This window comes from Lissotriton vulgaris, chromosome 9 (genome assembly GCF_964263255.1).
Source record: "Lissotriton vulgaris chromosome 9, aLisVul1.2, whole genome shotgun sequence".
Classification (NCBI taxonomy): domain Eukaryota; kingdom Metazoa; phylum Chordata; class Amphibia; order Caudata; family Salamandridae; genus Lissotriton; species Lissotriton vulgaris.
In genome coordinates this window covers 903,832,279-903,854,610 of record NC_141697.1, presented here as the reverse complement: position 1 = coordinate 903,854,610, position 22,332 = coordinate 903,832,279, and the positions used below count along the sequence as shown (strand labels likewise).

Genomic DNA, 22,332 nt, shown 5'->3' with positions numbered 1-22,332 from the left:
TGCCAATATTCAGACCTGTGACCTTCAGATTACACACAGTGCTTTGCAGCTGCTTATATTAGAGTGGGAAGAAGGGGAAATGGCGGGGAAGGAAAGCGGGAGGGACAGTGCGGCTCGCAATACTCGTGGGGGGGGTCGCACCTGGGTGGCCGGGAGACTCACTCAGGAGAATAAAATTAAGAAAACTTACCTGACCACCTCTGCTCCTGGGCCGGCCCTGGGGTCACGCGTTGGTGCCCAACGTCTTCAGGAACAGCCATGGGGCGTCACTGGAGTGGCAACCTGTTACATTCTCATTGTACATATTTACTTTGTTAATGTCCCTTTAAACCATGTGCATCATTCAGTACTTCTTTGGTTCTACTTAAAACCTCCACTGTTGCTAGGCACCAGGTCAGTTGCACTGTTCCTGTCTGCCAGCCTGATGCTGTTTGTTGCTGTGCCACAACTTTGTATTAAAGACTTAAATCAATTTATGTTCCAGTGTATTCTGTAACATAATTTTGGCGACTAGGGTCAACTAAGAAGATTCTACACTCCATCAACTTCTTGTGGCACCGGTGTGGAGTGAATCGAATTTTTTTTTTTAAAGGAACTTGAACTTTGATTTAAACTTTGAGGAAATATCGCGATTTGGAGGTATTGTTACTTTGTTTTCCTGGAAACCCGATTTCTTTATTCATTTTGGGTCGGGAGAAGAGGAATTTGAAGCATTTTGAACCAATTGAGCTTAAGTTTATTTTTAAAATCCTCCTTGAGCTTCGCGAGCGACACTTACTGGATATATTGCCGTGCGCCTGCATTCTCGTGACGCCATCGGAAGATTCTGCACCCGCGCTGAGGAAGAAGCTTCTTAACATTCCTGTATGACGCTGACGCTGATTTACTAGTCTGCAACCGCGTCTCCAAGAGAACCTCCTCAGGATTGGTTTGCACCACGCTACGCGACGTACTACGTCATTCAAAACGTGGCGGCCATTTTGTGGATTCGGTTTCCATAACAATGACTCACAGAGTAAACGATCGTATTAAAAAAAGATTTATACGATACACTAAGGACATTACAGCAGCGTTGTCTCATCGGGGAAGTAATATGTGCAGATTATTTTTCTTGTTTTAATGAAAAAATGTCCTCATACTTTTAATTGCATTTTTGTGAGACAGGTGAGACTCTTCTTTACTACATATGAAACTTGGATGACTGTTGGAGAAATAAACCTAGTTAGTAATTGACTCCTCAGGGATCAACATATACGCATTAAATATTTTTATTTTGATCCTATTATTCTATTACATATATTTTATATTCTGGTTTTCTGTGTTTCCTTGGATTGGTGTGTTACACACTATTTTATTGTATTTATTAAGAAGAGTTCTCATGGCCATGCAATTTGATCCACCAGAAATTTTTTTGCAACATAAAGGAGATCCACCTTTACCTTGGACACGTTGGAAGGAAGAATTTATTAATTACGTGAAGGCAATTGATGGCGAACGCATGGGAGCAGAGAGAAAGAAGAGCATTCTTTTACATTTCTTGGGCTCTGAGGGACAAATGGTGTTTAGGGCCCTTCCACAAATTCCGCCCTCTGAAGGGGAGGGTGAAGGTACCAATGTGTATAAGGAAGCTTTATTAAGATTAGAAAAGAGGTTTAAACCAGTTACGAATATTGCATTTAACAGGTACAAGTTCTATACCAGAACACTACTTGATACGGAATCCTTTGATGAATTTATTACTGCTTTGAGGTCATTATCCATACATTGTAATTTTGGCAATATGTGTGATGAAATGTTAAGAGACCAAATTTTAGTACATGTAAAAAATAAAAAAACACAGGAACGCTTGTGGGAATTGGGTGATCCAAAGTTACATGAAGCCATTGCAATTGCGAAATCGTTAGAACAATCTGAAAAGTGGATGAATACTGTTAAGAAGCACACTGAACAAAAGGCAGATTTGGTAGATGAAGTATGTGTGGTAAAACGCACAGAATCAGCTACCAATGGAAATCCTCATTCGAATTATAATTTCAATTCTAACAGGAGTAATGTTCAAGGAAATATTAGGAGATTTGATAAATCGTTCATATGTTTTAGATGTGGAAGTAGAACACATTTAGCTTCATATGGGGGATGCCCCGCGATTAACAGAGACTGTAGGAAGTGTGGTAGATCAGGACATTTTTCAAATATGTGTAGAGATCTTAAGAAAAGTATTCCTAACTCTCAAGCTAAAGTTGCTGCTGTCATGGAAGAGATTCAAAAAGTTAATAAATGTGATTGTGGTGGGAATCACTGTGATGACAATAAGGGTTTTGTGGTATGTTTGATGGAATGTATATCGAATGTAAATGATTCCACTGATTGCATTTGCATCAAAAAACCTGTCTGTGAGGTGGAAGTCTTAAATGTCAAATTAGAGCTCATGGCTGATTCAGGGTCTCCCTGGACAATTATTACAAAGGAGTATTTTGATTTACAACTTAGTTCTGTTCTTAATATCAGGAACATTTTTCCATCCGACATTGTAGCTGTAAGTTTCAATGAAGACAAAATTGATATGTTAGGTTATTTTGTAGTGGATCTTACATTTAAAACTAAATGTTTGAGTGTCAAGTTATATGTGGCTGTAAAAGGTGTTAATGTTCTAGGATGGAGAGACCAGTGGAAGTTTGGAATTACTCTCAATCCTCGTGCTACAGAGCCAGTAATGTTGGATAATAATGTTGATCTGGTGAATATTGCTTTATTAAAAGAGGAAAATTCATCTAGGTTACCGACTTTGGTAAAAGAAGAGTTCAAAGATGTATTCTCGGATACTTTGGGTAAAATTAAGGACTATTCACATAGAATTAAACTTAAGAATGGTGTGGTTCCGGTAAAACAAAAACTGAGAGGTGTACCTATTAATGTTAGAGAAGAACTTAAGAAAATGTTAAATGATTTAGTGACTGAGAATATTATAGAGCCTATTGAATCGGCAGAATGGGTTTCTCCCATTGTTTTAGTGAGGAAGCTTGATAAAAGTCTAAGAATGTGTGTGGACCTTCGAGCTCTTAATGCAGGTATCATTGTGGATTGTCATCCTCTTCCAAACATAAATGAGGTTGTATCGATGTTGGAGGGGGCAAAAGTGTTTTCTACTTTAGACCTAAGGTCAGCTTACCATCAGGTACCTCTTACTGAAGACTCCAAATGCCTGACAGCTTTCATTACTCCTCAAGGATTATTTCAGTACACTCGAATGCCATTTGGGTTAGCATCGGCGGCATCAGTATTTCAAAGAGTTATGTTTCATATTTTTAGAGATTTGGATGAGTTTGTTAGATGTTTTCAGGATGACATTCCGATTTTCTCAGCCAATATCAATGATCATTTGCAACATTTAAAGTGTGTTTGTGGAAAATTGAGAGAAAATGGTCTTACTTTGAAACTCAACAAATGTAAAATGTTTCAACATTCTGTAGAGTACTTGGGTCACACATTGTCTGGGGATGGGGTTGTTCCTAAAAAATCTAATGTTGATGGTATCACAAATGCTCCTGCAAATAAGGAACAACTACTTTCTTTTGCAGGTATGTGCGAATACTATAGCAAATTTGTGTATAATTTTGCTTCCAAAATGGAACCTTTAAGGAAGCTTCTCAGACATAATGCTGTGTTTGTTTGGGAACAGGATCAGCAAAAAGCTTTTGATCTCATTAAGTCTGATATCCTGCAAGCTCCAACCCTTAGACCGTTTTGTTTGAACAAAATGTGCATAATCACAGTGGATGCTAGTAGATATGGTTTGGGTTCGGTTCTGTCTCAAATTTCAGGTAAGGAGGAGTGGAATGTTTGTTTTGCTTCACGCACTCTTAATGAAACTGAAAGGAGGTATGCGGTAATAGAAAAATAACTTTTGCCATGTGTCTGGGCCATAGAACATTCTTCGAAATTATATTTGGGGTAGTAAGTTTCTCTTGAGAACTGACCATAAACCATTGGTAAATATTTTGTCTACGGGGGGTGGATGGAGTTCCACTGCTCGTATAGCTAGGTTAACTTCAAGATTGCAGGAATATTGTTTTACAGCAGAGTTTGTTCCAGGGAAAAAGAATGTCATTGTAGATTTCATGTCTCGCATGCCTTGTAAGTCGACTACTGATGGAATTTCTCTTGAGAAAGAAGTGGTTAGTTGTTTACAAGATGTTATTGCGGGTTCGTTTGAAGATATTTCTGAACAGTCTTGGAATCTTGCTGATGATCATGATGTCATTTTACAAACCATCAAGAAGTATATTCTTGAGGGTTGGCCTGATAAAAAAGATATCTTGGAAAGTATTTTACCCATGTTCTCTGTTTTGGATGAGTTGGCATTGGAAAATGGTTTGGTTTTCAAGTCTGGGAAGTGTGTTCCGCCATTTGAAATGCAGAAAGTGATTTTAGATATTGCTCATAAGATGCATCCTGGAATGTCTGCTATGAAGTGTCTCATAAGAAACTATTTTTGGTGGCCTGGTATTGATAGAATGGAAGATCGCAAGGTTAGAGAATGTGAGGTGTGCATGGTAAGTGAGAAGATGTTGAGGGTAAATGTTCTTCCTTTAAAAACTTCTGTTTGGCCGAATGAACCTTGGAAGAAACTTGCGTTTCACATTTCTGGTCCTTTTATGTGTCTTCCGCTTGATTCTCATTATGCTCTTGTTTTGCTGGATTACCACTCTAAATGGCCGGAGGTCAAGTTTGTTTCTTCGGTTTCCACTAATGTGATAGAGTTCTTCAAAGAGGTCTTTTCTAGAGAAGGGTGTCCTTCTGTGCTTGTAACAGATAATGGGGTGCAACTTACCTCTTTGGAAATGGAGAATTTTCTCAAATCACAAAACGTTAAACATTGTACAGTTTCTGTTTATGAACCTCATGAGAACGGTTTAGTTGAACGTTTCAACAGCGTTTTGAAGGGTTTTGTTTCTGATGTTTTCAAGATGGGTTCTGGATGGAGAAATTTGTTGAGAAAAAAACTTTGGCTATACAGGATAACTCCACATTCTACAACAGAAGTTAGTCCTTTCCGTTTACTAAAAGGGCGTGACCCGCCTCTACCATTTGTCCATGGTGGTTTAAGGACAAATGTTCCAACAAATCCTTTTCTGATGATCTGATTAAAGATGTTGTAGAAAGAGTGGAATGCAAACAAGCTAAAGTTAAGGAATGGTATGATAACAAGTGGAATGTGAAAAATCCCAATTTTTCTATTGGTGATTGGGTCAGGATTAGGAAACCTGGTTTCATCACCAAATGTTCAAACAAATTTGGTAAACCTTTGAAAGTGGTAAAGGTTTTTAGCAATAGTCTACTTACTCAGGATGGTAAGTTATGGAACATTAGACATGTTTCTAAGAGTCCCTCTTTACATCATTCCAATCATTCTTCATTGCTTAATTCCACCGCTCCTGATGTACAGCTTAGTCCTAATTGTGATGTTGCTTCAAGAGTTAAAATGTCTGTTTGCTCTAGATCTCAACCTATTAGGTTTGCTGATTATGTAACTTAAATTCTTGTTGTTTCCTAGATTACTTATTTTCTTTCTTGTTTTTGTTTTATTATAAAAGGGAGATGTGTTACATTCTCATTGTACATATTTACTTTGTTAATGTCCCTTTAAACCCTGTGCATCATTCAGTACTTCTTTGGTTCTACTTAGAACCTCCACTGCTGCTAGGCACCAGGTCAGTTGCACTGTTCCTGTCTGCCAGCCTGATGCTGTTTGTTGCTGTGCCACAACTTTGGATTAAAGACTTAAATCAATTTATGTTCCAGTGTATTCTGTAACATAACCCCTCTAAGCCAATACTGGTGCTGCTCCAGCAGCACCAGTATTGGCTTAGCAGAGTTACTCGCCGCCCTGCCGCCCATTAGGAGACAGAGGGTTGCAGCGTTGAGCAACCCTCGATCTCCTAATGCGCAGCCGCCATCCAGCCAGTACACTATTGCGCATGACTGGGCTGGTCGGAAACATTCTCCAACCTTCACCCAGCATACGCACTTGTGCTGCTGCCTGCTGTGCATTCCGTGCCACCCTTGGCTGCCTGACAATGCATTTCAGTCAGTCAGCATGACACCAGGCTGCCCACCCCTTCAGACTCTGAAGGGGGTAGGCGGTCCGTCTTCTGGTGTCATGCTGACTGTCTGACATGCATTGTCAGTTAATTACTGTTTGTTAACTTTGCGGGTGCTGGAGGCTTGTAGGGCAACGACCCAGCGCCCTAATGGACCCACCTACACTCCGTTCACCACTAAACATTGGCGGTAACATACCATCAGATATAGCCACAGTGTATTGAAAGGAACCTGTGACTAGAAAATGCAATACCGCCATAAGTTTCACAATTGGTGGAATACATGTGGGATTAGTATTTTGAAGAGGGAATTCATGCTCCACCTGATGACATAAATCCTGTATTGTTTGCCTACTCAAACAAAACTTCTTGAAGACATACCTTTATTCCATGGTCTGAAGGTCAGAGAATGGTCGGTACCCTGGAGGCTGGCATCTCCACCCTCTCCCAGGGTACCTATGTGTGGAGAGAAAACAATTTTGAGCATTGATCACAGTGTCCAGATTAACAAATATAACTGGTTCAGAAAGCATTACACAAGATTCACATAATAATTGTCTACTGTCCAACATTTACCTATAATCCCCACTGTGGAATTCACATGATTGTAACATAAATGTGCACATTATTCATCTAAAAATATCTCATGAGCACCTTAATATTGTGAATTTTGAATTGTTCTCACAAAATACAATCACCTGCGGTGTACAATGCACTGCGGTAATATAGCGTTTATGCACTGTAACGCACAAAACAGATGTTTGTATAAAGGAAATTACAGGGCAATGGAGTAGTATATATGTAAACGCTTTACAACACATTTGTAGTGGGACCACCAAAACTGTACTTTCAACCGCTAAAATGGCGGCTGCCTGACCTCGCATAGTCGACATTTGGAACCTACCACTGCCAGCGGAAGTCGACTGCGCAGTGGGCGGTTTCATTCACAGTGTACACAGCCAAAAGCTAATGTTGGTGATGGTGACGGTCACTGCCCAATGGCTGTGTCAGTCTATGCTGATGACTACGTACGTGCATGTACGCCGGGGTTTGAAAAATAACTCACTTGCCTCCTGACACTGCTGTTATTAATACCTCCTCCACTTTAGCTGCTGTTTGCCACCTCTGGGAGCAATCATGCCCGGCCAAACAGGTGAGAGGGCCCATTTCTTTTCTCCAGAGGAGCTGGAAAAATTGGTTGAAAAGGTCCTTCCCCTGTATGGCCAGTTCTATGGCTCACCAGAGGAACAAACAATTATCTCACATACATATATTACTCTGTTCAACTTTATCCTTTCCATTCCCACAGGCTACAATGTGCCTCTGAGTCCTAGGGTGAATTCAGATTACTGTTGTATCAGGTAATGGATTCTTTAGAACTGTAATTTGTGTCCTTAACATCACCACTGTGATGTGTGATAAGCCCTACGTCCTACTTGTGTTGCATGCACATAGCTATGCATGTATACATTTAATAGTACTTATGTTATAATTGCTAATAAGGGCATGCTAAATGTGCAAAGAAATGTATAGGCTTTACATCATGAGCTGTGTATGTGTACTATAAGAAGCCGCTGAGGATAATGTTAGCTATGTGTACAGTCCCACATATCACGCACCCCACATCAGGGCTTGCCAAACTGTTGTCTGGGAGCTAGCTAAACCTCACAGACCCTTTCAGAGTGCCACAAAACCGTGAGGTCACATATTAGATGGACACAAGATGTACCTTTATGTATTGACATGGTGGAAATGTGACATTCGTGTGGGATCAGTATGCTCAGCCTACAGACAGCAAGGTCTGATAATGAGTTAGGTCCAATCTGGGCCACGGCACAAGCTGGGGCAGAGTTACTTTGTTGATACAACTGATGCACAGAGTAATCTCCCTGAAGACCTGCAGACCGTTGGATGTTCCCAAAATGAGTTTTCTGACCCAATAGTAGCCCTAATTGCTTTTACATTGACTTCATTTGGAATGGTGACTGAGGTAACCCACAGACCCGATACTTCTTCCTATTGACCCAAATTGTCAATGTGTGCCATTTACTGATGACAGACCCTTTACTTCCACAGGTCTGTTGTCACCTTTCCATAATTCATGTTTCCACTGTCATAACACATTAACAGTGCAGATAGTTGAAGACTATAGATACAACGATATGTTGATGTCATTTCTGTATCAAACTAGAAATACAATGGTATGTTGATGTCATCTCTGTAACAGTACCACATATGGAAAAATGTGAGTCCTGTTATGGCAGTAAATACCACACAATCTCAATCAGATGTAAAATGATATCCCATTAAGTAGTCCACATGTCCACACATCCCCAGAGAGGAAGTTCTCAGCGACTCACATACTAGCTTTTCATTGTGACACAAGTGTTATGATGTAGTCTATACTATGGTACCAGCCTGCATGGACTGTATGCATCAAATCAATAAGCGTGGCTGTAAAGGTGTCTGTTCAGTCATACACAAGTAATCTGCACTTCAGAAGGTCACAATGGTATGTTGTGTTTCATTGTAGCTCACATCACAGTACATGTAGGATGGCCCTGGGCTACATGATGTTAGTGGGCTGAGTTAGTCAGTGTGGGTCATGATCAGTGTTGATGATAGTCAACAGTTGACTACCATAGTGTGTAATTATGTCTTGAAGTGATTAGCATGTGAGAATTACACATGTAGGGGCAGATTTACTAGCCCCTTGCGCCGCTTTTACGCCGCAGTTGCGTCACTTTTATGACGCAAGTTCAGAGTCACTTAGTTCAGAGTGGTCGCAGGTGGCAGCTGTAACCATTAAAACTCAGAGCGCGCTGAAAGATATTACAGTGCCCAGTCAGCCCGTCATTTATACAGAGGAGGAGACAGTAGGGTACATTAGGGCAACGAGAACTGATGGGGCCCCTGGCCCAAATGGTATTCCCGCCCAGGTCTTCAAAACTGCCCCTGCCTTTTTTGCATCCATACTTACTCCGCTATACAATCATTCATTCTCCACAGCAATCTTACCAACATCCTGGAAAGACTCGGTCTTATTTCCAATACATAAGAAGGGAGACCACTCAAACCCGGCTAATTACAGGCTCATAGCCCTTCTTGACATAGAAGCCAAGGTATATGCCCGCCTATTACTAACGGACCTAGAGGCCTGGGTGGACAAGAACGGCATTCTCCCGCCTTTTCAGACTGGCTTTAGGGCCAGTAGCTCCACCATGGACAATATCATAGCGCTCTCCTACTTCTCGAAGCAAGCCGTTTTGAGGAACAAGCTGCCCCTGTTTTGCTGCTTCATAGATTATTCCACGGCCTTCGACCGAGTCAATCGAAGACGGTTATGGGCAAAACTTGAATCTTGGGGGATCCCTCGAACCCAGCTAAAAGCTATAAAAGCCCTCTATGAGGGGACATGGGTTCAGGTCAAATTAAGTCCAACAATCACAACATCAAGAATTGAAAATAATACCGGACTAAAGCAGGGTTGTGTTTCGGCCCCCCTACTCTTCAACTTGTACACAGCAGACATGGGGCAAGCCCTGAAAGACGCCAACTTAGTACCTCAGAGATTGGGGAAGTTGGCCCTGGGAACTCTCCAGTATGCGGACGATATGGTGGTCATGGACCACACCAGGGTGGGGCTCCAAAGAGCATTAAATAGTCTTGCAATATACAACAAGGAAAATAGCCTACGGATTAAAGAGAGTAAGACCAAGATAGTAATCTTTGGTGAATACTCTTACAAAAAACAAGCAACATGGTCTTTGGGTGAGCACCGAATCAGGACAGCCACATCCTACAACTATCTGGGGGTATGGATATCGGAGAGGGCCGCTGCAGTCAAACACATAAAGGAGTTAACACTGAGAATTAACAAAATAATCCTGTCTTTTAGACGTCTAAGCCATCGCTTAGTTAGTCCATCAATAGAACCCATGTTGACTGTACTTAGGGCAAAACTGATTCCCGCTATCATGTATGGTCACTTAGCCTTCCCAGGAGCACTTGAGAAAGTCATTAATGCGGCCCAGATGAAAGCTTACAAGACTGTGCTACAAGCTCCCAGACAAGCAAGGAACACCAGGCTAAGGCTGGAAATAGGTTTGAACCGCCCGGAGTTGGTACTACAGGGGGACCTAATAAAATACTACATCAGGGTACTGAAAGCTCCTGAAAACAATCTTAAACACTTTCTAAAAATTATTTTCAGAGTAGCGGGCTCCCCATGGCACTCCAAGTTGGAACAAGCAATAGACCTATTGAAAATCGAGGGAAAGAGCATGCCCCTTCAGGAAATTCCTTATTCTGCCTGGGCCCAAGCTGTAAAGCGCCAAGTCCAGACCATCTCGTTTGAACTGGATCGCTCATCACTCCGGTGCAACCCTCTCACATTGGCCCTGGACAAGTCATATACTCCTGGCAAACTTCAACCATATTTGCAAGATTCACTTTCAACTCTAGCAAGAAAGAAAATTCAGTATTTGCGCCTCCTGGCCCTTAAGATCTTGGATTTTAACCCAAAATGGGCACGAACTGGTACCATCTCCTGCCGGTTATGCAACTACCACAGAGAATCTTGGCTACACCTTTTATGCTGCTGTTCAAAGCTGGCCAGCGATCGTCATCGTCTACTGCGCCCGGCCCTAAGGAACTTGGGCTTCAGAACTTACAGAGAGGCCTCAGACTGGTGCTTCTCAGAAACCACAACTTGTTTACTTGCCAGGGTAGGCAAGTTTATCCATCAAGTTAGAATTGCACTTGATTTCCATCAAAAGGCCACAGAACTCAGGGGTCCTGTCATTCTGCAATGAAAATTATCTGGTGCCCTAACCCTATTAGTCGTCACCTAATTTAGGGATATCTTGCAAAGCCACTGGAATCACTAGAATTAGAAATCCAACTTGGGGCCGGACAGGGAGCTCGTTAAGAATTTATCGTATTGACAATTAGCATTATGGAGAGAACAACCCTGTTGGACTCTTATACAACTATTTGATCCCTGGAGGTGCAAAGATGCGAAACGGTGCTAACTCATCATTTTAATAAAAAAAATAAAAAAAACTTTTAATTGAATTTTTAACGGACACAAAGTAGTAAATAGAGCCTGCGCAGTCACAGTGCTATTTTAAAGCTGAACATTGGGGTTTTACTGGGTTTTTACTGGGGGAAGGGTACTTTGGGTGGGGGGTGTTGTTTATGTGTTGTTTATGTGTTTTATACTGTAAAGATTTTAAGTAATCGCACAGTTAATAAAGTTACTTACTCATTGATGTGGGAGTATTCAGTTATGTGAACTACACATGTTGATATATCAGGGGTCATTCACTGACTGGTGACATTCAACAAAGCGCCATTTTACCGCGGCCCGCTTTACAGTGAGCCTTATCTAATGATCGGGTAGCGCTATTTCGACACTGCGCAATTAATCGTGGTGCAGATAGTCGGTACTACAAATGTAATAAAGAAGACATTACGATAGAAACCTGATGCGGGCATTAGGATGCACCAGGTCAGCGAAGCGCCAGTTAATTGAGGCGTGTATTACAGTAGGCTATGTTAAACAATTGGTTTAATGTCTTTTTATGCTTAGTAACATTCTTTGGCTAGTATGGTTATAAACATCAAGCAGGGCCATTCTAACACTGTGTAATCAATTCCAGTACGTATATCCTTGACTTGAGAGGTAACAGCGACCATGGGCCATGATAATGCAACTTTTGAACACCACAACCTGAGCAGCAGGTGATCTTTTCTTATTTAACATTGTTCCCAAACAGAGGCTGGCGTGAAGATTTTTCCCCCACCACGTGCTCATGAAGTTGGGCTACAGGATAAATCGAGTAATTCATCAGGGGAGGGTATGACTTTTCAGGGTGCCTCCACAGTACTTGCTTAAAAGTTAGGTCCACGGTGACGGCGGAGATGCTTTAATTAAAAGATATGCAATAACAACATCATTTGGATGTCTCTGAAATGACTTGCGGTTTGCGTTTTTATGCAGATCCTGAAGGTGGAAGTTTTTCTCCTTCCACGCGCTAAGGAAGATGGTTGAAAAATAAACTGAGTAATTTGAAGTGACGATGAATATTGTGATATCTACTTGGGTCTTGATACTATGAAGGTGTGATAAAAAGGGAGTTGGAGGCGTTCAGCACAAATGGCCTCCAGGTCAATTCTAAAAGGAAATCTTTTGTTTTTAAATTCATTACAATACCATTTTCATGGTTAAGAACAGTAACCTATGACTTAGGCGAATTATGCCCTTCGGAGTGCTTCTGGTTAATATATGAATGCACCATTTGAAGTAGTAATTACCACTACTACCTAGATGGTAGTTAGTATTTTATGATTGGGCCTACCCATTTACTGAGTGGCCAGGGCGGCTACCGATCTACACACATTTTATTGACTGTGTCACGGGGAAGGTGGGGGGTAGTATAAATATATAGTATTATGAGTTTATACATTTAGAAAGTGAGTAACATGAATATATGATCATTATCTATTAATGTTGTTGGTCTCTTTTCAGATTACATTTCCCTCAGAGATTAGAGAGTGTGCAACGATTCCAAGTTGGTAAACGCGTATTAACGAACAATTTTCCACCAAGTGTGAGTAGGTTCCTTAGTGTGTGCCTCCCGCAAGGTGAGAAAAAATATGATTGGTCCTGAGGAATGCTGAGTCGATAAGGACTCTTTAGCTGAAACATGTCGACCCCCTTTTTTAGGACAGTGGGTTCAAACTGACTTAACCCTTATGTGTCCGATTCTTTCACTTTGTTTTTAATTGAGTTTGAATCACCCCTCTATTAAAAGTGTTGGCAGGGGGAGTGGTCTATACTCTTTTTAACTTGCACTTTTATGTTATACTTTTGCACTGACTAAAAACTGGAACCCGATGAAGACAAACGTCTACCGACCATGTGTGGATGCCTGAGGGTTCCTTTTTCCTCACTAGAAATTCACTACCTTTATTCTAAATTGACACAGTCTTTGTTTGCTTAGTGCACTTACGGGTGGGGGTGGTAGGGAGAGGTTGTCTTACATCTTCTTACCCTCTAGTTCAATTTTTTGTAGTTTGAGATACTCTCTAGTTGTTTCTGAAAGATTATCCTATGGGGTGTGAGAGTAATCTGCTTTACCCTGTCTCTCTTGTTGTTTAAACATATTCATCAACGATTGACATGCAGAAATGTAGGGATCATATGTGAGTGTCTACACTACATGTGAGTAATACAATTATTTGTGTTTGTGAAGCAAAAAGGTATTGTGATGTGCCTTGCCATTAGGACACAAGTTAAACCACGTCTTCATGTAATGGAGATTCCTTGAACCCTAACAACCTTCAATAGTCTATTGCCTTTTATATATGCAATGCAAAAATGGTGACCTCAACTGTAGCTGGATTGAGGATGCCATTAGGCCTAGCTGATTCGTTATGTTGTGGATATTTGTAGACAATTCTCCCAGATATTTGGGCCAGATTCTCTAGAGTCTACGTTTCTGTGCTACATAGTAAAGCTATTTAATTACAGCTTTCACGAGACTATTCTGATTGTGGACATACAAGGAAGTTTCTATTAGAAAGTGTTTCAGTCTGAAATGGGCTTTTACATGTTGCCTTCTTTCTTCCTGCTACTGTACAGATTGCTGCAACATAGCTATATTAGTTGACCATCATTTCATCATGATGTAGTATTAGGTATATGACCATTTGCTGATTGCAGTGCCTTGTGTTTACATTTTAATTTGCCATAGTAACTTTGTGTGTGTTTGCGCGTTATCCCCAAGCGCTCCGCTGCCATTTTGTTTGTTGTTGTGGTCATAGTAAGCCCGCCCCGCCTCCCAGCTGAGCCGCCCTCCCACAGACTACATCCAGCGCTCCATTTCCTCGAAGCGCTGTGACTCGCTCTTCGCTCTCGAGCCGAGTGGTCGCTCCCCAGTGTCTCTGACGACACCTGGTATCGTTGTGCAGCGCTTTGTATCAAACTGCCTCATTGTTATTGCCTGCAGTCTGCCTTGCTTGCCGCTTTTGCTCTGTTTACATTTTAATTTGCCATAGTAACTTTGTGTGTGTTTGCGCGTTATCCCCAAGCGCTCCGCTGCCATTTTGTTTGTTGTTGTGGTCATAGTAAGCCCGCCCCGCCTCCCAGCTGAGCCGCCCTCGCCCCTCCCCCTCCACTATCCATATATGACAGCTGTTCCCGCGCGCAGCGTTTAGGCGCAGCGATCGCGCCCCTGTCGCGCCAAAGGTGCGCCAAAGGTAAGCCCGTCTACGCCCGTCCGCGCCTGGACCGCGCCCAGCGCCAGACCCCCTGGCCCTTGCACCCCCCACCCCTCCCGCATCACCTACGATGCCACCACCCTCCTAGCCCTTAACCCCGGCCGCTCCCCCAACTGCGTCCAAGCCGCTCCTGGACACACCCACGGACCTTTCTCATGCAACTCCTGCAAATTCTACGGCACCGTCTACAACTCCGCTACGATCACACCACAGATATCCGACCCCAACAACCTACAATGCATCTTGCTCAACACCCGATCGGTCCACAGGCACGCCATTGACCTATGGAATCTACTAGACACCATCTCTCCGGACGTCGCCTTCCTAACAGAAACATGGATGAACGCCTCTTCTGCCCCAGACATCACCATTGCCATCCCTGAAGATTATAAGATCATACGCAAGGACCGTACCGGCCACACAGGAGGAGGAATCGCTATCGTCCATAAGAAATCAATCCACATCTCTACCAGCTCAGACGTCAATCTCGCCAACTCTGAACACCTCCACTTCCAGATCCACATCGACCCCAAGACCACACTCAGAGGCACCCTCCTTTACAGACCTCCAGGACCCCGCGCTCAATTTAGTGAGGACATCACGGACTTCATCACTCCACACGCGCTCCCCTCCAAAGATTACATCCTTCTGGGAGACCTCAACTTTCACCTTGAAAAGCACAACGACCGCAACTCCACCACCCTTTTGGACAACCTCGCCAACCTCGGACTTAAAAAACTTGTCACTTCCCCCACCCACATCGCAGGTCATACACTCGACCCTATCTTCACCTCCAGCAATCATGTCTCCTTCAGTCACACCACGAATCTCCTTTGGACTGACCACAGCTGCGTTCACTTTACCTACAACAAACCCAAACCCAACAACCACCCCCAACCAACTCTGCAAAGAAACTGGAACAAAATCACCATCGACCAGATCTCCTCATCGCTTCTTCTTAACCCCCCAGCCCACTCCTCAAATCCCGATCAAGCCGCCTCCAACCTCACCCAATGTTATCCAACAGCGCCGACATCCTAGCACCACTGAAAAAACGACAAAACAAACTCGGCAGCAAGAAGGCCTCCTGGTTCAACGATGATCTTAAGAAATCCAAGAAACTCTGCCGCTCCCTTGAGAAGGCCTGGAAGAAAGATCCAACCACCAGCACCAAGGAAGCCTTCAAAAACGCCACCCGCTTACACCACCAACTGATCCGAAATGCCAAGAAAGCCGCTTTCAAGAAACCAACTAGATAACAACGCCCACAACAGCAAAGAACTATTCAATATCGTCAAGGAATTTACCAATCCCACGGCCAACTCCAACAACATCACCCCCTCCCAAGCCCTCTGCGACTCCCTAGCCTCATTCTTCCACAACAAAATCGCAGACATCCACAACAGCTTCAACAACCAACCCGAAGACCAACCCACCCAACTCCTTTCAGGACCCCCACCTCCTTTGAACACCCTCAATGATTGGAAACCAATCTCCACTGAGGACACCATCCGTCTGATGAACTCTATCCACTCAGGATCCCCCACAGACCCATGCCCGCACCACATCTTTAACAAAGCAGACTCCATCATAGCACCGTACCTCCGAGACGTCATCAACTGCTCCCTCGACTCCGCAACCTTCCCGGAAAGCTGGAAACACACCGAACTCAGCGCCCTCCTGAAGAAACCCACAGCTGACCCCACCGAACTCAAAAACTACCGCCCCATCTCGCTCCTTCCATTCCCGGCCAAAGTCATCGAGAAAGCAGTCAACAACCAACTCGCCGCCTTCCTTGAAACAAACAAATCCCTCGACTCCTCACAATCCGGCTTCCGAGCCAAGCACAGCACTGAAACCGCCCTCATCGCAGCAACAGACGACATTCGAACTCTCCTGGACAATGGAGACACAGTCGCCCTCATCCTCCTTGACCTCTCCGCAGCCTTCGACACAGTCTGCCACAGCACCCTCCTACAGCGACTCAGAAACATCGGAATACAAGGAAAAGCATTGGAATGGATCACCTCGTTCCTCACCGGAAGAACCCAGAGAGTCCGCCTCCCACCATTCATCTCAGAGGCCACTGAGGTCATCTGCGGCGTACCCCAAGGATCCTCACTCAGTCCCACCCTCTTCAACGTATACATGAGCCCCCTCGCGGCCATCGCACGCCAACACAACCTCAACATCATCTCCTACGCGGATGACACTCAACTGATCCTTTCACTCACCAATGACCCTAGCACCGCCAAAACTAACCTACACGAAGGAATGAAAGAAGTAGCCGAATGGATGAAACACAGCCGTCTGAAACTGAACTCAGATAAAACAGAAGTCCTTATCTTAGGTACCTCCCCCTCTGCCTGGGACGACTCTTGGTGGCCAGAGGCCCTTGGAAAGGCACCCATCCCGACGGACCACGCACGGAACCTGGGCGTCACCCTGGATTCCTCACTTTCAATGAATAGACAAGTCAACGTCGTCTCTTCATCCTGCTTCAACATTCTTCGCATGCTCAAAAAAACATTTCGTTGGATCCCCACCGAAACTAGGAAAACGGTCACCCACGCTCTGGTCACGAGCCGACTGGACTACGGAAACACCCTCTACGCCGGTACTACCGCCAAACTCCAGAAAAAACTCCAACGAATCCAGAACGCTTCAGCCAGGCTCATATTAGACATCCCGCGCAAAGAACATATCTCTGGTCACCTGAAAAACCTCCACTGGCTCCCCGTCAATAAGAGGATCACTTTCCGGCTCCTAACCCACGCACACAAAGCACTCTACGAAATCGGACCAGAATGCCTCAACACACGACTGTCCTTCTACACCCCCTCACGCCAGCTACGATCATCCAACCAAGCCCTTGCCACTGTACCTCGCATCAACAAAAGCACCATGGGAGGTAGATCCTTTTCCTACCTGGCAGCTAAAACCTGGAACTCACTTACCACTCACCTTCGCCTTACTCAGAACCACCTAGCATTCAGAAAGCAACTTAAAACGTGGATATTTGACCAGTAATTCCCCACCCCTCTTCAAGCGCCTTGAGACCCTCTGGGTATGTAGCGCGCTATATAAATTTTTTGACTTGACTTGACTTGTAAGAATTAATGTCATTGCCATCCTATTTGATGACTTCAGGTCACTAAGTTATACTACAAGAGCCAAACTATACAAGGTGATCAAGTATCCTACTAGATAAGTAAGGATGGAGTTCAGACAACTTCACTCACACAATTGAAGTCTGTGGTTATGAATGCACTGTGAGCAACTGTTTAGCATGCATGCAAGTGCTCATGCTAATGTTGAATCCACTATAGTGGACCTTGTTGCTGAATCTTCGTGTGTACTTTTGAATGTTCTTTGGTCAAATCTGTTGGTGAAGTGTGTTCTGGAACATGCAATAAACCTATTTTCTTTTTGTTTAACTTTGTTTTATTAATTTTCAGGTGTATCAGGTATGGACATTACAATAAATACATGCTCCTTTCGAACTCCTGCAGTCCAAATACCCTACCCCCCCCGGTACAGAGGGTGTACAGGCTCAGGAGAAGTATGGAAGTAATGTGTCCATGAGAGCATGTTCAGAGCAGGCATCAGCAGTCGGCGCACCCAACCACCCCATGAATTGTCAACGTCCCCCTCCTCCTGTGAAATCCCCTCACCCCTCCTCCCTCCCCAACCGGTCTGTCGCTTCTTTGCCTTGTGGAGGCGCAGAGACAGAGTGCCAGCACTTTTTCAATCATTTGGGGGTGGCCCCTGTGGAAGATGCATCTGTAAGCCGCAGCAATCTTAGGTATTTCGGACATGTGAGTTCATTAAATTCCTTGGCTAGCAGGGTAAGGAAGTGCTGCCAGATGGTAGCAAATGACGCCGTGGATTGCGTGAGAGTTGCTTGAATCCGTTCCATGCCCAATATATACCAGAGGCTATGGAGCCTGCCTGTGTGTGTGGGACGCCTCAAAGTGCCCCAGAGCGAAAGGATATGTTGAACTGCAGCCCCCATTGCTAAACCATTTGTTTTCCTCTGATCGACTTTAGTGGGAATGTGAGTGCATTAGGGAGCCCTAACAATGTGAAGGCTGGGAATCGGGGAATCTCTTTGTCGAAGTGTGAGTTGATATCGTCCAGAATTGCCGTCCAGTAGTCCGTCACCTCTACGCATTCCCACAGCAGGTGGGTTAAAGTCCCTGTCTCGGCACAACCCTTCCAGCATGTAGGGCTGAGGTTTGGATTACCTTTATTTAGTCAGGCAGGAGTTAGGTACCAGTAAGACGTAATCTTAACTGCTGTTTCCTTACTGGCCGTGTTCCTGGCCTATGATATATATCTTGCCATTCTTTGTCTGTGAAGCTTCTCCCCAGCTCGGTTTCCCATCTTCTCTGGCCAGCAGAGCGAAGTAGGAGCGGTGGTAGGCTGATCATTTTGGAGAGGTCCGTGATTGCTTGTCTGTTGCTCGTTTTCGTGAAGAGCCATTTCTCGAAGGCCGTGAGTCGCCTGGCCGCTAACGGCAGCGTTTCCGGCTGCGTCAGCCAGTGTCTGATCTGTTAATACTGGTAACGCAGTGGTGCAATTTGATTATACATCCCCGTTAGGGCGTCGAGCTGAATGAAGCCGTCTAGGTCGAACAAATGTCCCGCAGACCTGCAGTCAGAATTTCTCCACTGGTCAAACGCATGTGGCTCCATCCCTGGGGCAAAGGCGGGGTTAAATGAATTCTGTGCTTCCAAACTGATTTGGTTGCATCCACTTGGGCACACCTTAGGTGCTGACAGAGAACGGACTCCACAGAATTGTTTGCGCTTTTTAAACAATGTTTTAATTATTAATTGCTTCGATATTCTTTAATGCGTGTCAGAAATTTACATAATTTCATTTTTCTTGCTTTTTCAAAACCAATATATTTTCCACATATGCTTAGATGGCTCCTATGCATTTCGGGCAGAAAACCCTTCTTCAGGGAGAATCTCTAAAATATGAAATCATAGCACAAGTTTTTAATACATCCTTATGTCTTATATCAAACCAAAATGCAGTACATTTATCTTCCTGTTCCATGTGTCCTTATAGCCCCTAAAGGCAACATGTGTGAACATTAAACTGTGTAGTGCCCCATGTGCTCATGCATAGGTGTATTTATCATCTAGTTTGAGTGTGCCCCAAGTTGTGAACGAAAATAAATAAATAAATAAAAATGCGAGTATGCACTCACATTGCGCTCGTCGGTTGTGTTTTCTTTAAGTCTGTAATTACAAACGAGAAGAAACTAAAGTGAACATGAATTCATTATAGCATTACGTATAATCGTACGTAATGGGACAACTTGAGAACTTACTAATAGTTAGTTCAGTGCGGGCGCCGTATTCCTAGTGTCCGACATCACCTTCTTGTACCAAATACCTTATCTCTGGCGGCACTTTCGTGTTTATTCTGTCCGAGACCGCGTATTGGTTAAGCGGGCGTCATGTGTCCCAACGTCATCAACGGTATGAACAACAGACTATGTGGACTCTCATCGGTCCGCGCTATCCATAAGTGCCAAGATATAGAGAAAATGAATCATAAGGATTAATCGCACTAAAATAAACCGACAAAAAATAAACGGAAAAATAATGATGAGAGCAAAATAATTAGCGCGAGGACATGAAAAAGCTCGAAAAAACTTGTGAGTGACTATCCTAATGTTACCCCTCGTGCTCATTTAGAGTGTTCTGTATGATTGATAAAGCATGTGTGTGAGTGCTAACATTTGCTAATTTACTGGGCATCATAACTGGTAATAACAGCCTGTAAGGGAAAAATTGGTACCACCTTTTGTACCATAGTCGCAGACATTTTTGCCACTTTGGCAGTGTGCTATTCCTGCATTAAAGGTAACATGCCAGTTCTATACGATCATTTAACCCATTGGGTTTGCCTGAGTTAAATTTGCTTATCCAGAAGTTCTCAATGTAGTAGGTATTTGTTGTTATCTCTACTTTCCATTTTTTCAATTACTTCTAAGACCAAAAACTTCATTTGTGAGATGTTGTGATGGTCTTCCATGTAGGATTTTACATTCTGTGTCCTTATATTTGACTTGTGTTCGTTGATCCGAACTTTAATTTTTCATTCAGTTTTTCCCACGCAGACTTTCCCACATGGGCATTTAAGTAGGTATATCACATTGGATGTGTCACAAGTGGCCGAAACCTTTAGTTTGATGTTATGGCCCTTCATTGGATGTTTTATACTGCTGCCTCTTATTATATTGTTGCAGTTATTACAGTTGGTACAGGGTCTGGTTCCTTTTGCTGTAGTGCTCTGAATAGTAAGGTTTTAAATATCTCTCCCATATTTTTGTTTCTAGTGTAAGCGAATACCGGTGGTCTCGTGAATAAAGCGTTGAAATCGGGTTCAATGCCCAGGATTGGCCAGTGTCTTTTGATGATCTTTTTAAAGTCACTATTCAAATTTGAAAATTTTGAAACCACTACCATTCTATCCTAGAAGCAAAGGCAGGTTTGTCAAAGAGCGGTGTGATAGGTGAAGGGAAGGTGGTGAGTCCCCTTCTGTCCGCCACTGCGTCCCACAATCTGAGTATTGTGCGAGTGATGGGTGACTTATTAAGGTATACCGGCCTATCCGAGCGTTTCAAAAAGGGGACCTTCCAGAGCGACATTTGGGCCATCGCTCTGTCTTGGAAGAGCCATCTCTTCTCTGACTCGAAGCAGTTCCATTTTAAGATATAGCATAGCTGTGTCGCCTGGAAATACCTCAGCAGGTTAGGAATCCCCAGTCCCCCCTCCTGTGGAGCGCGTTGAGAGAGGTCTCTGCGCATCCGTGGGGGCTTCCCAGCCCATATGAACTGCTGTATTGCGTCTTGTAATTTCTTTAGCATTCCTAGCGGTGGAGTCACAGGAATGGTCTGGAACACATATAGGACCTTGGGTAGTAGGGACATTTTAACTGCTGCCACGCGCCCCAACAGTGAAAGCGGTTGTTGCCGTCATCTTCTCAGGTCTCCCTGAATTTGGGTGTACAGTAGTTCCGGTTGACGGTCTGCATAATGCTCGGTGTCAGGGTGATTCCCAAGTATGGGATCAAAGTGCGAGATGACAGTCCACCATATGTCCTGAATATGCCAATGGACTTACGAGCATTACGGCCCAGTGGGAGGATCATTGATTTCCCTGTTTTCATTTTGAACCCTGACACTTTCCCACAGGCCTCCATTTCTTTCAGAAAAGCTGGCATGGACTGTGTGGGATTGTCCAAAGCTGCCAGGATATCATCGGTGTAGAGGCTGATGGTATGTGGCTCGCCCCCGAAGGTGATACCAGTTATATCAGGATTGTCCCTGATTCTCTGCGCAAGTGGTTCTATGTAGAGCGTAAAGAGTAAAGGCGAGAGTGGGCAACACTGTCTGGTGCCCCGCCTGATGTCAAAGGGTTGCAAGCCAGTGCCATTTTAAAAAAAATATATTTTTATTAGTTCAACAACACAAACATACATGAGGTAGGACCATCATCAATACAAAGAGTCCGACATTCAATAATAAAATAAACATTGATAGAGACCCAGCAATCTGACAGGGCAAATATCAAAATCTTAGTCAATGTCGGAATGCCCCTGTTCTAGGCCTGCCGCTGCAGTGGCAAGCTCCCTTGGTCAGCATTCCATCACGTATGAAACTCTGGGCTCTAGGACATCATTCGGCACCACAGGCAGGTCTGCCCTCCTTGTCCAACTACCCCACCACCCCACCCCCGCCGCCGGCGCTACTATCTAAAAGAGTGAGTGCTACTAAAGGCTACCCTAGTGTGCAGGCTGTCGCATCCATAATATTAGTAAATACCGCGACTACCATGGAAGTCGGGAGTCATCTCCCATGCTAATCTCCCCAAGGCCAAAGGAAGTCGCCTATTGGTGTTCATCCTCCGTCGGTGCCCCGGAG

General features: G+C 43.9%; 1 long non-coding RNA gene across 1 annotated transcript in view; it reads right to left on the bottom strand.

Annotated features, from left to right (window-relative positions):
* LOC147692474 (uncharacterized) overlaps positions 1–19,797 on the bottom strand; it is a 28,354-nt gene extending 8,557 nt beyond the window's left edge. Inside the window, exons 1-2 of the long non-coding RNA XR_015300038.1 lie at positions 19,732–19,797; positions 6,483–6,557 (exon numbers count right to left, since the gene is read on the bottom strand). This is a non-coding gene — a long non-coding RNA (uncharacterized LOC147692474). The remainder of the gene's footprint in view (positions 1–6,482; positions 6,558–19,731) is intronic.
* Between the last annotated feature and the right edge of the window lie 2,535 nt (positions 19,798–22,332).